This window comes from Panthera pardus, unplaced genomic scaffold (genome assembly GCF_024362965.1).
Source record: "Panthera pardus isolate Hobbes unplaced genomic scaffold, ASM2436296v1 HiC_scaffold_22, whole genome shotgun sequence".
NCBI lineage: Eukaryota > Metazoa > Chordata > Mammalia > Carnivora > Felidae > Panthera > Panthera pardus.
Genome location: NW_026526788.1, coordinates 5,529,383 through 5,543,559, shown reverse-complemented (window position 1 = coordinate 5,543,559; position 14,177 = coordinate 5,529,383). Strand labels below are relative to the sequence as shown.

The following is a 14,177-nucleotide window of genomic DNA, read 5'->3' as shown; positions in this document are numbered from 1 at the left end:
TGGAAAGGGAACTGAGCGTTCCCTGCACCCCGGCTCCCTGTTGCCAAAAAGGCACGGGATGGAAAAACCCGCCTGGGCTGAGGACCGAGCGAGGGCGAGCGGGCTCTTGGGGCTCCGAGCCGATTTAGGTTGCGGTGGGTGGCTGTGGTGATTGGGCCTCTCCTTGTTGATCGGTATGACCTGGAGGTTGGCGTCGTTAAGGAGAGGTTTTTGTGATGACTTCAGAAAATTACTGTAAATAAGACGGTATTTCACTGTTTGTAATTTTATGCAGCTCATTAGATCACGGTCAGATGAAAACCTTGACATTTGGGGCAGGAAGCATGTGGCAAGTGGGGGCGGGTGGACTGCAGGCGGGGCTGCTGCCCCCCGAGAAAGTCATGCAAGGGTCTTACGGAAGGGAGACACGCAGAAGGATCTTTCGAAATCGATGCTGGTGACTTCCTCTTCCCGACAAAGTTCTCTCTACTCCTTAAACTCTGTCCTGCTGGTCGATGGAGGCAGGAACAGAGACATGGGGGGATGGGAGGGTGGACTCTTTAGGACACGTGGGAGACAGGCGTGCGGTGGCGGCAGTGTTCTGATTAGATCAGGCCAGGGGAACACGCTGTCCTTGCTCTGCTGTCCTTGCTCTGCGGCCCTTGGCCCTGGATGTCAGACGAACACAAAGCCTTGACACGTCTACAGCCAGGCTGCGCTGTTTGGGCAAAGCTCTGAGTGTTTTTCTGGATGGCTCAGGAAAAGGCAGAGAGTTTTTTATGGGTTGCTCTTACACTTGGCCCAAAAAAGCAGTCACCCAACACTGAACTGCAAAAAATGCAGACCTCTTGGTACCTCTTCTAAAAAAGAGCTTTGAAATGCATGCATATCTGTGCAACAAAATCCCACTGAAGATCTGTCCTGCATTGAAAAAGGGAGTATTGGAGCAGCAGCTAAGGGAATGGGCTTTCGGGTCAGGAGACCTAGGTTTAAATCCAGGCTCCGACGCATTCTCGCTGAGTGACCTTGAACAATGAGATACCCTCCCTGGGCATTAGGATAGCACCTACCACCTGGTAGTGTCGTGAGAAACACTCAAGCCACGGCTGGGGACAGTGACAGGCACGTGGGACAAAGAGAGCTCGTGGTCGTAATTACTGAACAGAGGCTCCTTTGGACGTTTCACCAGGGGTTAAGGGAGAGAGGAGACAGGGAGGGGGAAGGAGAGAGAGCGCGGCTCCGTATACCTACCTACTCGGCTGCATATACCTACCTAATCATGGTACCCAGCAGGGGAAGGGCTAAGTCGCTCTTAGGAAACATCACTGTAAACGCTATATGATATTAAACCTCTCTTCCGAGGGCTTAGTTGACAGGCCACACATTTATTTCCTCTCCGAGTAGAATATGTTACATTTCCCTTTCTCTGACACTCTAGGGTCTTGAAAAAGCCAGGAAACACCTTTACATGCCTTGGCCCAGATTCGCCTTCCTGTCCTCTTCATCTTGACAACTGTCCCCGGCCAGGAGTAACTGACCTGCCGGCCCCAGCCCCTCCGGGTGAGAACTGCCATCACCCGAAATCTTCCCTCTGCCCAGCAGGTGCCTCAAAGCTTCTGGGAGTTTAGACCTTAGAGCGAGGCAGTGAGGGGAAGCCTCTTTCTCCCAAGAGAAAACCAGTGAAGGGAGCCTTTGCATGTAAATATATATATAAATACAAACCTTCGCAGCAACCAGGATAAATTTAACGTGCAGAAAAATACACACACCAGGATGTTAAGTGCAGCGGGATGCAGGATTGTAAACATGGTTATGATTACAGTAATGTGAAAACCAAATAAAAACCGACAATGCATCGGCAGAAAAATTTCCAGAGTGTTAGCCGTGGTGGTGGTCTTTGGGAGGTCGGGGGGCGAGGTGGGGGGCAGGGGTAGTTTTCTCCTTCTTCTTCTCCTTCTCCTCCTCCTCCTCCTCCTTCTCCTTCTATAACAAAAAGAATTAATACGTCTATTCTAATGCCCCTTTCACCTGAGGCTCCATGCAGCACCCATGGCCAGGCGACCCACCATCCGGAGAGCTGTGGAGGGGCCTGTCCCTCTCTGTCATATTTCACTCTCCCCTTTTCAGTTCCGGCCTCTGTCTCCTCTCCAGCCACGTTCAGTCACATTCTGGCGGATGTTCTTTCCTCTTCGGATCTTCCTGCATTTCCCATTCTCCTCCTCCTTTGCCCTGTTTGGCTACCTCCTACGTTCTCACGCATCCTCCCTGCCACTCCCTTCGTTCTGGGTCCTTCCTCCAGTCCAGCGTCTCTCCCCTGCCCTCAGGATAAAGTTCCAGCTCCTTCTGGTGCCAAGAGGTTCCTTGCTTGCCCTTCCCCACCTTCCACCGGACCAGGCTTCAAGCCTCGTCCTTAGGCTCCAGAGCAACCTGTGAATATGTCTGCCACAGCACTTAGCACATTTTACCGAAATTATCTGTTTCTTATCCATCATATCGCCCAAACGGGAAAGGTCTCTAAGGGAAAAGACCATGTCTTAGTCATGGTTGAGCCACCAGTTCCAACCACAGTCCATGGCACATGATAGGTTCTCAATAAATACTGCCTCTCTTCCCAAAGCTTTTCCATGGCAGACCTCTGAATGCAGTCCAAACCTTTAGCCTGAGGAACATCCGTAGGCTGATTGGAACCTACCTTTGCTGTTTTATTTCCCACAGCCCCCCACCCCCACCCCCGCTCCTGCCCAGCCCCAAGACCCCCAGCACTGCCATGCTGAATATCCATTTCCTCCCAAGCCTACCTTGGCCATAGTCTATCCACTCTTTTTCTCATATAAGTGCCTCTCACTTCCCTAATTAGACTTACGTAAACCCCAAGCCACGGTCTGCAGGAAATTGGATCCCCCATGGTGTCATGTACATAAGAGCCTCTTGATGAGAGCTGTTGACTGGCTGCTGTTGGTCACTAGCTGGTGGGGAGGTCACTGGGCTGGGTGTGTCTGTTTTGGTTCCTGAGCTGTGGGTCCCTTTCTCACACAGTGTGCGCCTTGAGGGAGGGCCCTCGGACCTAAAAGGGAAAGGTTAGGTCACTCCAACCCTCCCCCGACTGCCCTGCCTCTGCTTCCTTATTTCCTGCCACAGGACAGCAGAGAGGCCCTGTCAACAACTGGCTGAACCACCAGGACCGGTAGGCGAAGGACCCCACACCCCGCAGCTAGCATCCTGGCTGGTCCCCAGAACCACCCAGCACTCCAGAGTTTGCTGAGTCTGTAGGTAAACTCTTATTGTGCAGGGGCGAAGCATTAAGAAAAAGAAAAGCAGGTTTGTTTTCTTTTTACTTATCAACTTCCAATAGCTCCCCTCTGAATGCTGTCCGGGGCAGTAGACTGGCATTCGAGAACTTACAGGTTTTGTATCCGTATCTGTCTTTCATCAATCAGACACGATCCAAAGCCACCCAGCCTGCACCTTTCACTCACTTAGCAAGAACCGGGAGGATTTTCACACACTGAATAAGTAGGTGAATTAATTAACTCAGTTGGGATTGTTGTGTATGTGACCTCACGTGTTCTTTAACAAAAGATGTCGGCATCCGGGAGTGGCTCTACCTCGTCCTGGTTTGCATCACAGGGGCTTTGGCTTGAGCCAACACGGAAGAATGTAGAGCACAGACCTCCTCAGCCCGGCGAGAACACAGGGCGACGTCACCGCCTCACCCCTTCTTGGTGTTTCTTCTCCCTCCATGGGTGTGACGTCAACAGGGGACCTCTGGCCTTGAAGAAGGGACTTGCCCTGTGGAAGAGGGGTTGGCTGAGGACTACTCAAAAAGGCATCCCCCTTTCCCCCCACCCCCAGTGAATTGAGGGGACCCAGGCTTGCATGGCTCGGGGGACCAGGAAGCACTGTAGCGAATAAGAGGATAAGACCCCTAGGGGAAGCACGGAGGGCAGTGGGTTCTCAGTGTTGGTTCTCCAACCTGGACCTTCAATTGTCCCCCATTGTATGCAGATCAGGGCGGGCTCCTCACCCACCACCGCAGGGCCTTCAGGTGTTCAAAACTGGGGCATGGCCTCTACTTAACTAGAAAGAGGCCTGGGCCGGTGACTCACGGGAACTCACCTGAGAATGTGCAGCTCTTTGGTCCCGGCCCAGATGGCCTGTCTCCCACGTACTGAGCCTTCTCCTCGTGTCTATTGAGACAGCCTCAAAGTCAAGGGACCGAAGAGAGCAAACTTGATTTTTTTTTTTAAGTTTATTTATTTATTTTGAGAGAGACAGAGACCACTCGAGTGGGGGGGGAGCAGAGAGAGAGGGAGACAGAGAATCCCAAGCAGGCTCCGCCCTGTCAAGGCTGTGGGCACAGAGCCCCTTGCGGGGCTCGAACCCACGAAACTGTGAGATCACGACTTGAGCTGAAACCAAGAGTCCGACGTGGAACCGACTGAGCCCCCCAGGCACCCCAGGGCAAACTAGAGTTTTAAAACCTGGACAGTGGTGAGCATGAGCCTCCTTGGGACGCGGTCTTCCTCCCTCGCTGGCTTCTCTCACCTCCAACCACCAATTTTTACCTTCTTGAACTGTTGAGGCTGTTTGTGACCTCCTGGGAGCAGCTTGTCCTCTGAACTTGTGCATTTGTGGTCTCCTTCCAGACTGCTGCAGCCTGTCCGTTCTTAATGGGAAAGAAGTCCTGGTGAGTGTCAGAAGCCCTCTGTGCCGTCCAGATGCTCACGTAAAGACGGCCGCCATGATGGGGGCGTTTCACCCATTGGTCAAGTGCCAACAGTATACAGGGCAGGACAGAGATTACATGGATTGCCCAGCGAACAGGCTGACCATCGACGTGCCCTCCGTGTCCCCGTGGGCACCCCCCACTCAAGTTGATATTTTAAAAGAAAATAAACACACCCAGACAACCATCTCCCATGCCTCTCCCCCTTCCCTTCCCTTCCCTCTGATAATGGAAGAAACCCTTTACCAAGTTGTTGGCTGTTGGCCAAAGGCCACAGATCCTAGCCCTACACCCAGGGGCTGGGCTCACCCTTGAGACTGGGTCAACTGGAGATCCCAGTTGTCGCCGGACCTCTCTTCACTTCTCAGCAACGCCTGTCACTGGATCCAGCTACATCCTGGCTCCCAAGTGGTTCTAGCTAGATTAGACCCAGTCTGAAGACAATTTGAGACTCTTGCCCAACAGCCTTTGGGAATCCTGAGCTTTTCCACTGGGAAAAGGGAGCTGCAGAAACCTGCCTCCCCCTGGGGCTCTGCCCAGCACCCGGCATCCTGCAGGGTTGCCTGGGCCCCTCCCAGCCCCGGTCTAACCCCAAGTGAGCTGGCATTGGCTGGTCGGTCTGGTCTCACCCGGAATCCTTGTTTGCCTTGGCCTCTGTCAAGGAGGCAGGGAGCCCGAGGAACCAGAGGGTTAAGCAACAGCTTCCCAAGGGCGAATTCCTGCCTGGCGTATCTGATTCCCGAGCCAAGCCTGGGTAGTTCTGTTTCTGCTGATTCCCCATCATGCTGCACACTGCGTGCTGGTTCTCTCCTCTTGCCCGGCTGCCCCCTCCCAGGAGAAGGAGCTCAGTCTGACTGCCACGGCCCAGATGTACATCTTGCATGGGTACGCTCCTGCCAACTGAATTCTCAGAATATAGTAGGGGCTACCCTTGGGGCCGTTCTGGAGTTCTGTTAGCCCTTCCTCCAAGCCCAGCTTAATCGACATGGACACGTGTTATTTACGATACCCCAAATAGGCAAGTGCTTGATATCAGGGTAGTTTAAATGTCAGAGGGGCAGGGCCTGGCATAACTCGTGAGGCTGGGACCTCCAAGGAGCAGATAAGAGCCTTCGTTGTCACTATGATGGCTTTGCCCAGTGTCACCCATCATTCTTCAGACCCTACACCCCCCCCCGCCGAGTGTTACAGGGTTGTATCTGATTATTTTTTTCACATGCTTAGAAATGTATGAAAGACAGAGTTTCTCGGCCCTTCTCTAGAGCAAAGCTAATGGCACAGGCTGCAGCAAGCAGCCGTTCTACCCCCATGAGCCAGGAGGTGGTAAGCTAAGGAAAGCCTGCTCCTATCCCCATTTTCACATGAGATTCTAGAACGTTCCGGGGACCACCCCTCTTAGTAAACCTGTCTCAGCATAATTGTTAACACCCCGTCCTGCTCTCAAAAGTGCCAGCTGGACGGTGGGTTCTATAGTCATCCCACGTTCCGAGGACGTCGCGTTCCTTCTAGCCCTGGTAAGGCTGGCAGAGCTGAGGGTGAGAAAGGGAAGTGACTCGTCCAGGCTCACGCAGTGAGTCAGTAGCTGAACAATTTCAGAGAATCCAGGAGCTTTGACTAAGGTGCCACTCACCCCTGACCCCGCCCTGCGAAGGGAGTTGAAGGGACAGAAATTGGTTGAAACCGCACACCAGGGCCAAGAGGTGAGTAAAAACGGTGAGGAGACCAGCAGCAGAAAACATCCAGAAGACAAAAGGAATCCCTCAAGATATGTTGGTTGCGAAGAGAATGCCCACATGCCCATGCAGCTAACCAGCTTTAGAAGACACCCAGGCGGTGGGTGCAAAATAATACCGTGCAATGAGCCGACCCAGCATAGTGGGGGCCCAGTAGCTGCCGGATGATGGGTGAACGGATGAGTTACAAGCCGCCCCAGGGAGAAGGGAAGCACGAAGGAGTCATTGCAGACAATCTGGGGAGACGGCAGGGAGGAAGCAGGACGCTCCCTGCTGCTGGCAGGTGGCACAGGGCCGTCCTGGCCAGTGTGTGCTCCGAAGGACCCCGGGGTTACCTGCAGCCCCACCGCGGGGGGCTGCTTAGCGAGGTGAGCGTTAAGCCGGCTTCTGGAAGAGGAAGTGTGACCAGGAGAAAGAGGCAGGACGGTGCTTGGCTGGAACCCAGCGTGAATGAGGGATGTGTGGGGACAGTGGGCAGACGGGCCTGCCTGGGGCAGAAGCGCTGGTGGGGAGTGGTGGGGGGAGTGCGGGGGGGCGGGGGAGGGAATTCAACAGAGATGGAAGAAAAGAAACAAAGAATGTCTGCCCAGCATCCTCATTTTTTTGGTTTTCTGGGAAAATGGTGAAACTCTTTCTTGCAAGCAGCGATTATAGAGGGTAGGAGTAGGAGCGAAACCACAGGGATTTTTTTTTTTTTTTTTTCAGGACCGAAAAAATGTTTTCCCCAAACTAAACAAAGTTAGATTGAGAAATTCAACATGGTACCTTAGGGACCGGGTAGCTCATTGCTACCCCGAGGCCCGCCTTCCCACAGGCGCCTGCTTCAGGCTCTAATGGCTGTCTGGGGAGGAGAAGGGGACACTTAAACTTTTCAAGATCCAGAGACACTTAGGGTTGTCTTTCGGCAGAGTCGTTTTTGTCCCCTCCTGGAATGGCACTGGAGCCCTCCTTGGTAGTACCCTTTGCAGGCCCTCAGCGGCACAGGTGAGTGTGCGTCCCGCCCCCCCCCCCCCCTTACCTGCCCTGTGACCAGCCTTTTCCTCAAAGGCAGCTGGGAGCCTGTGACTTCAGTGTGGTCCTCCCCATTCAGTGCCCTCAGGGCTGGTGGCTGCCTCGTTACCTAAAAGGTGATTTCCCTCTAGATGGGGATTAGCGTCATTAAAGAAAAAAAGGCATCCCCTAATTACAAGACTAAACTCTGCCTTCAAAGGGGGCTGGGGGGAGAGTGGTGCTGGGCCCTGGGTGGCCTTGCCCATACCAGTGTTTCCGTGATTTGATTCACTGAAACCATTCATTTGTACAACTGCCTATTTTTTATGTTTTTATTTTTTTAAGCGCTGATTTCTTCCTCAGTTTTCTTTTCTTTGCTTTTCTTTTTAATGTTTATCTATTTTTGAGGCAGAGAGAGAGCATGAGCAGGGGAGGGGCAGAGAGAGGGAGACACAGAAGCCGAAGCAGGCTCCAGGCTCTGAGCTGTCAGCACAGAGCCCGACGCGGGGCTCGAACTCATGAACCGCGAGATCATGACCTGAGCCGAAGGGGGACGCTCAACCGACTGAGCCACCCAGGCGCCCCTGTTTATTTATTTTTAACAAAAACGTAGGACCATTCAACCTTCTTTAGCAAATTGCAGTGATTTTTTTTTTTTTAAGTTTATTTATTTTGAAAGAGAGAGCAGCATGGACAAGAGAGGGGCAGAGAGAGAGAGAGAATCCCGAGCAGGCTCAGTGCTGTCAGCACATGGACCCCCCCACCCCACGCAGGCCTCGATCTCATGAACCAAGAGAGTGTGACCTGACCAGAAATCAAGAGTCGGACGCAGAGCCAACGGAGCCACCCAGGCGCCCCCAAGTTATAGTGAGTTTTGAGTGAATAAAAAAGTCAGTGGCCGCCCATCTCCCCCTGCCCCCCCATCAGAAACAATGTATTTGGTGATGGGAAACAGCACCCCCTCCCTCCGACTTAGGGGGAAAAAAAAACCCTGCAACTGCTCCGTAAATTCTTGCTCTCAGCCATCTGATTTTTGTTAACTGCTAGATCTAAATCTAGTCAGGTCTTGTGCCTGCAAACCCCTTTAATTAGCATGATATCTTAAATTGTTTTTCAATTGAGGTAGCAGCCCTTCTGGTTCTTATCTGGGAAGCTGGAGGCCCTGAGGCCACCTGCGGGGACCCACAGGGGTGAGATTTTCTCTGCGGGCTCTCCCCTCTCCCTTCTCGCCCAGGCCCCTGCTGTGGCCTGAGCAGCGAAGAAGCCTCAGATGGAAATCTGGGCCTTGTGCTGGGGAGGCCTCAGTGGGCCCAGCCTCCGCTGGAGAGAGGAGAGGGACAGGGATGTTTTGAGGGGCTTCCGCTCCTGCTCTGGGGCCTCTGAGTTGCCTTAGGGTGTGGGAAAACCCAGATCTTGCTTCTTCTGAAGTGCAGAGTGGGGACTGTCCCATCCTCAATGGGGGGGCGGGGGAGGCGGGGCTTCTCTGTCTCACACAAGGACCAGGGGCCGACCTGCAGTGTGGGAAGGAGGTGCCTGTCCCGAGCTCCCCAGGCAGCTGGCTTGGATCCCGGACCTTGGCAGTCACTGGTGCCAGTGTCTATGTCAGTGACCCAGCAGCTGTCTCTGTCTAGGTAGGTGAGGGCCCCATCCCAGCGCCAACCTCACTTTTTTCCAAGTAGCCCAAGATCAGCCAATTGGAAAGACATCTTCAGCTCAATCCCAGGCTCTGAAATATCAATGGAGGGCCAAAGTGAAGATCTCACCAGAGGCTTCCCCCTACCCTGCCCCACCAAGTCAAATGGGTTAATGCCACAGGGGCGGAGGGCCTCGCACCTTCTTAAAGTCGGGGCCGTGTCCACATAAAGTCCTACAGTTGTTCACCTGCACGGAGACAAATGATTTATTTCACATTCCATTTTGCGCGTTGCTAGCTTTTCCCGAACGGGGTCCATCCAGAACGCTCCGTGAAAGCAACTCACCGTGGCTCGGCCTAGCGCGCTGACCCAAAACAGGGTCAACGATGTTCTCCGCAAGGCCCGGGGTGGGGGGCCGGGGGAACAGGGTGGGGTGGCTCAGCTCCGTCCCCAAGGTGGGGCACGCATCTCCCTCCAGTGAGAAGGCCGACAGGAGGACCACTGCCAGGCTTCTCAATTTTCTCTCCCAACGCCACAAGTCACATCTGCTTTAATTCTTGGTCACTGTCACCATCTGCGCAGAGGGGTCGGTGGGGGTGGGTGGGTTAGGTAAAAGGTAGCAAGAGCCCCTGGAAAGGGGTGTGAAGAGAAATTCTTCCGCAAATGGTGTAGGAACCGTTCGGAAATGGCTGGCCATTTGGAAAAAGAAGTTAAGCTTACCTTACTCTTTGGTCCCAATACATTTCTTGTAGGTAAAACTCAAAGATAACATTTGAAATCCTAAGATTTGTTGATCTTTGTTGATCATTTGTTGATCATGTCTGCACAGCAAGTCCCTTCTGGCGAGGAAGTCACAGATGTAAAAACCATAAATTCCATACTACCAGAGCATATCTACTTTTGTATGACAAAGCCACCTTTAAAAACAGGGAAAAGATTTGCAACATATACTAGAAACACGGGGCTAATTTCCTTAAATCACAAAGATCTAGTACAGGGGCTCCAGGGTGACTCAGTCAGTTGAGTGTCAGACTTTGGCTCAGTGAGTTGAGTGTCAGACTTTGGCTCAGTCAGTTGAGTGTCAGACTTTGGCTCAGGTCATGATCCCACGGTTCGTGGGCTGGAGCCCCGCGTCAGGCTCTGTGCTGACAGCTCAGATTCCCATTCTGTGTCTTCCTCTCTCTCTGCCCTTCTCCCACCCGTGCTCTCTCTCTCTCTCTCTCTCTCTCTCCGAAATAAATAAATGTTAAAAATTAAAAACAAAACCAAAAGGCAAAACAAAGCACTCGTACAAATCAATAGACAAAACGCAGAATAACCCAATACAAACATTGGGCAAAGAATATAAATTGAGCAGTTTATAAGAGACGTAATACGAATGTCCAACAAGCACTTTCACTTGAAATTGAAGACACACATCCAGGTGGTAACTGGATGTCGCTTGTCGTCCGACTGGCAAAGAAGGTAAAGTCTGTAATAATTACTGCCTGTGAAGATACGTGGAGAAACAGGTATTTGCAAACATTGCAATGAGGACCGTCAACTCGAGGTCATTTGCCAATATTAAGAGTCTTCTAAGAGCAGTTTAGCAACATCAATCATAATTTTCAATGTACACAACTCTTGATCCAGGAATTCCGTTGCCTGAATTTAGCCCACAACTACAGCGGCAAAATCGTACCATGACACGTCGTGTTGTTCAGAATGTCAAAAACGCTGGGATCCACTGAGACTGGTTAGCAAATAGAACTCTCTAGGGCACCTGAGTGGTTCAGTTGGTTGAGCGTTCAATTCTTGACTTCAGCTCGGGTCATGATCTCCTGTTCGTGGAATCGTGAAACCTGCTTGGGATTCTCTCTCCTTCTGCCCCTCCCCTGCTCGTGCTCTCACAAATAAAATAAAATAAAATAGAATAAGAAAATAGAACCCTGTGAAGCAGTTTCTAGAAAAAGGTTCAAAGTTTATTGGTGGATCTTGATTCAGGGGATCATTGATTTGTTGTTGTTGTTGTTGTTGTTGTTGTTGTTGTTTTTAATAAGCAGAGAATGAAAGCCAGGCTCTGGACAAGATATTAGCAATATCTGGCAAAGTTCCCCCCCCCTTTTATTTACTGTTTATTTATTTATTTTTTTTTGTATTTTACTTTTGAGAGAGAGAGAGATAGAAGACGAGTGGGGGAGGGGGGAGAGAGAGGGAAACAGAATTCCAAACAAGCTCCGCACTCAATTATCTGACAGTTTTTAAATGGTGTGCCTCATTAGCAAAACCTTTGGAGCACATTCCCCAACGTATTTGTTGATGTATTTATAAATATTTATGAGTACACATAAACAGTTTCAAAAGTAGCATAAAATGAGTAGATTAAAACACAGAAATCTAAGCTCTAATATTTTTTCTGCCTTCCCCTCTCCCGCATTGTTTTCGAGATGCTGTTAGCTGTGTGTACTTGTTCCACAGTAGAGAGAAGAGGAGTGTATCCCTGTGGCGATTTAAAAACGTGTATACAGGGGCGCCTGGGTGGCTCAGTTGGTTAATCGTCCAACTTCGGTTCAGGTCATGATCTCGTGGTTCATGGGTTCGAGGCCCGCATCGGGCTGTGTGCTGACCGCTCGGAGCCTGGACCCTGCTTCCGATTCTGTGTCTCCCTCTCTCTCTGCCCCTCCCCTGCTCATGCTCTGTCCCTCTCTCCCTCTCTCTCAAAAAGAAATAGGCATTAACAATTTTTTTTTTACAAATGTGTATACACGTTCTTTGACACAATTTCCGCCCAAAGGTGAGGTCTATATGCCTCGTCCCCTTGGAACCAGGCAGATGTTTGCGATTGTTCTGACCAACATGCTTTGGCAGAAATGACATGTGATTCCAACTCCACGTTATGAAATGTGACACTTGTTCCTGAAGCCTTCGGCCGCTAAGTGAGCAGTCAGGCTGCCCTGAGATCACCGTGCTATGAGGACGCCCAAGCCAGCATGGGAGGGAGGGAGTTGCCGTCCTGTCCCCGGTGGCCCTGGCCTCTGTCCGGCTGCGACTGCAAAGCCTTACGAAGCCGACCACACAGCCGAGCCCTTCCCACCTTCCTGACCCTCAGAAATCTCTGCATTTTGGAGTAATTGCCACACAGCCATAAGTAACCGGAAGAATCGTGACCCTAACTTTTCACACGTGGCTGTACGTATGTGCGTGCTGTGCGTGCACGCACTCTCTATAAAATTGTGGAAATTCCATCATGCATGCACACTTGCTGTATTCTGCATAATTGTGAAGGGGTAGAGCAGAAACCGCTGGGAGTGATCATTTTGGGGGTGGTGGGATGGGAGGCAGGGAGGTCATCTCTGCCAGAGGGTCACCGGCCATGTTCTACCATTGTTTGCATGCTGTATCATTTTTTCCCCCTGAAATCTTTCAAAAACGTTACCTGGCTTTGGAGGAGACATATTCACCTGTCCAAAGTCTGTGCACGTGAGGATTCTGCACGATACCAACTCTGACTGGACAACAGCAGCTACATGCTTAACATGATCCGAGGCTGACCCTAGTCATTGATTGTGAAGACTCTGAGGTCGGTCCACATCCTGGCTCCACCGTTTCCTGTCCTCTCTGAACCTCGGTTTCCTCGTCTGTAAAGTGCAAATCATCCCAGCACCTGCCCATATTCACCACCCACTGCTGCATAACAAATTACCCCGGAACGTGGCCGCTTACGACGATAATCGTTTATTATCTTATAATTCCCGGAGGTTATGAATCCAGGCACGACTTAGCTGGGGACTTCTGGCTCCAGGTAACTCATGAGGTCCCATCTGAAGGTCTGAGGAGGGGAGGCCCCTCTTCCATGTCAGTGCATGTGGTTGTTGGCCCCATACTATTTCTCGCAGGCTGTTGGGTCTCAGCCCCTCCCTGGCTACCGGCTGGGGGGCAGGGGCGGGGGTCTCCCTCAGTTCTCGGCCACATAGGCCTCCCTGCAGGGCAGCTCCCGGCATGGCAGCCGGAGAGCCCGAGATAGAAGCCAATCTTTTTATAGCCTAATCTTGCAAGTGACATCCCATTACTGCTACCGTGCTGTCCTTTAGAATGGAGTCTATAAATCCAGCCCACCCTCAAGGGGAGGGGGTTACCTAAGGAAGCGAATGTCAGGCGGTGGGGATCATCAGGGGACATCACAGCACCCATGGGGTGGTCGGGAGGATTAGACGAATTAAGGTCTGAAACACATAGCCCGGTGTTTGAGACAGCATTTGCTCAGCAAATGGGAGTTCTAACTCATGTTAGAGATTCCCGTCTCGGTCTAACATTAAATGCCCGAGCGCCCTTTCTGCCACAAATTTATGGTGAGAGTTCAGCGAAGCCCTTTTGCCAACCACATATGAACTCATCCCTGCTGACGTTTTCCTGGAACTCCAAGAGCAGGAGTCCCTTAGAAGCTGGATCTGACCCTTTCATGACTCTGGGCCCCTCACTGAAGCTCATCATGTAGTCAACCTTTACATAGGTATTTAGCACCTACAAGGAGACAGAGACTCAGGGAGGAACGAGGCCAACCCAGCAGACATAGTTACTGCCTTCACACAGCATACAGGTTACGGAGGGGGTCTGGACAGAGAAACGGCAGCTTTGGCCGTTCTTGGGGACTCTTCGCCCTGCTAATGGGAGAGGTGTGCACCTAAATGATTGCTGAGGGTAAATGGGAGGGCTTTTAATTACTTTTTATCTTTGATTTCTGGAGCATTTAAATTTCTTTTTTATTAAAACACATTTACTCTTTTTATTTTTATGAAATTCACTGATGCTGGGCGTGCCCTCACTCGGGGCCGAGACAGGGTAGTAAACTTCCTGCCAAACTCATGGGATTGGCTTCACCATGTAGAGGACACCGTGGTTCCCTGGGAAACTCAGCCCCGGTTGAAGGGGGACAGAGCTAGGATTTCCACGAGTATGGTCATCCTACAGGGCATTTAACTATTCTTTGTAAGAGTATCTATATCGTCTCAAAAGTACATATTGATGTAGTCAGCCGCTACTTCATGAAAAAATAAGCAATTGCTACCCTTTTTTTTAAGGTGTATTTGTTTATTTTGAGAGGGCGGGGGAGGGGCAAAGAGAGGAAGAGAGGGAATC

The 14,177-nt window shown here is 51.4% G+C and overlaps 2 long non-coding RNA genes across 2 annotated transcripts; both read right to left on the bottom strand.

Annotated features, from left to right (window-relative positions):
- Positions 1-1,344: 1,344 nt before the first annotated feature.
- LOC128779094 (uncharacterized) lies at positions 1,345-2,684 on the bottom strand. The gene is made up of 2 exons (XR_008425033.1): positions 2,046-2,684; positions 1,345-1,962 (listed from the first exon to the last, which is right to left on the bottom strand). It is a non-coding gene; the product is annotated as an uncharacterized LOC128779094 (long non-coding RNA).
- A 270-nt stretch (positions 2,685-2,954) lies between these two features.
- LOC109248896 (uncharacterized) lies at positions 2,955-4,605 on the bottom strand. The gene is made up of 3 exons (XR_002072315.2): positions 4,096-4,605; positions 3,585-3,768; positions 2,955-3,043 (listed from the first exon to the last, which is right to left on the bottom strand). It is a non-coding gene; the product is annotated as an uncharacterized LOC109248896 (long non-coding RNA).
- Between the last annotated feature and the right edge of the window lie 9,572 nt (positions 4,606-14,177).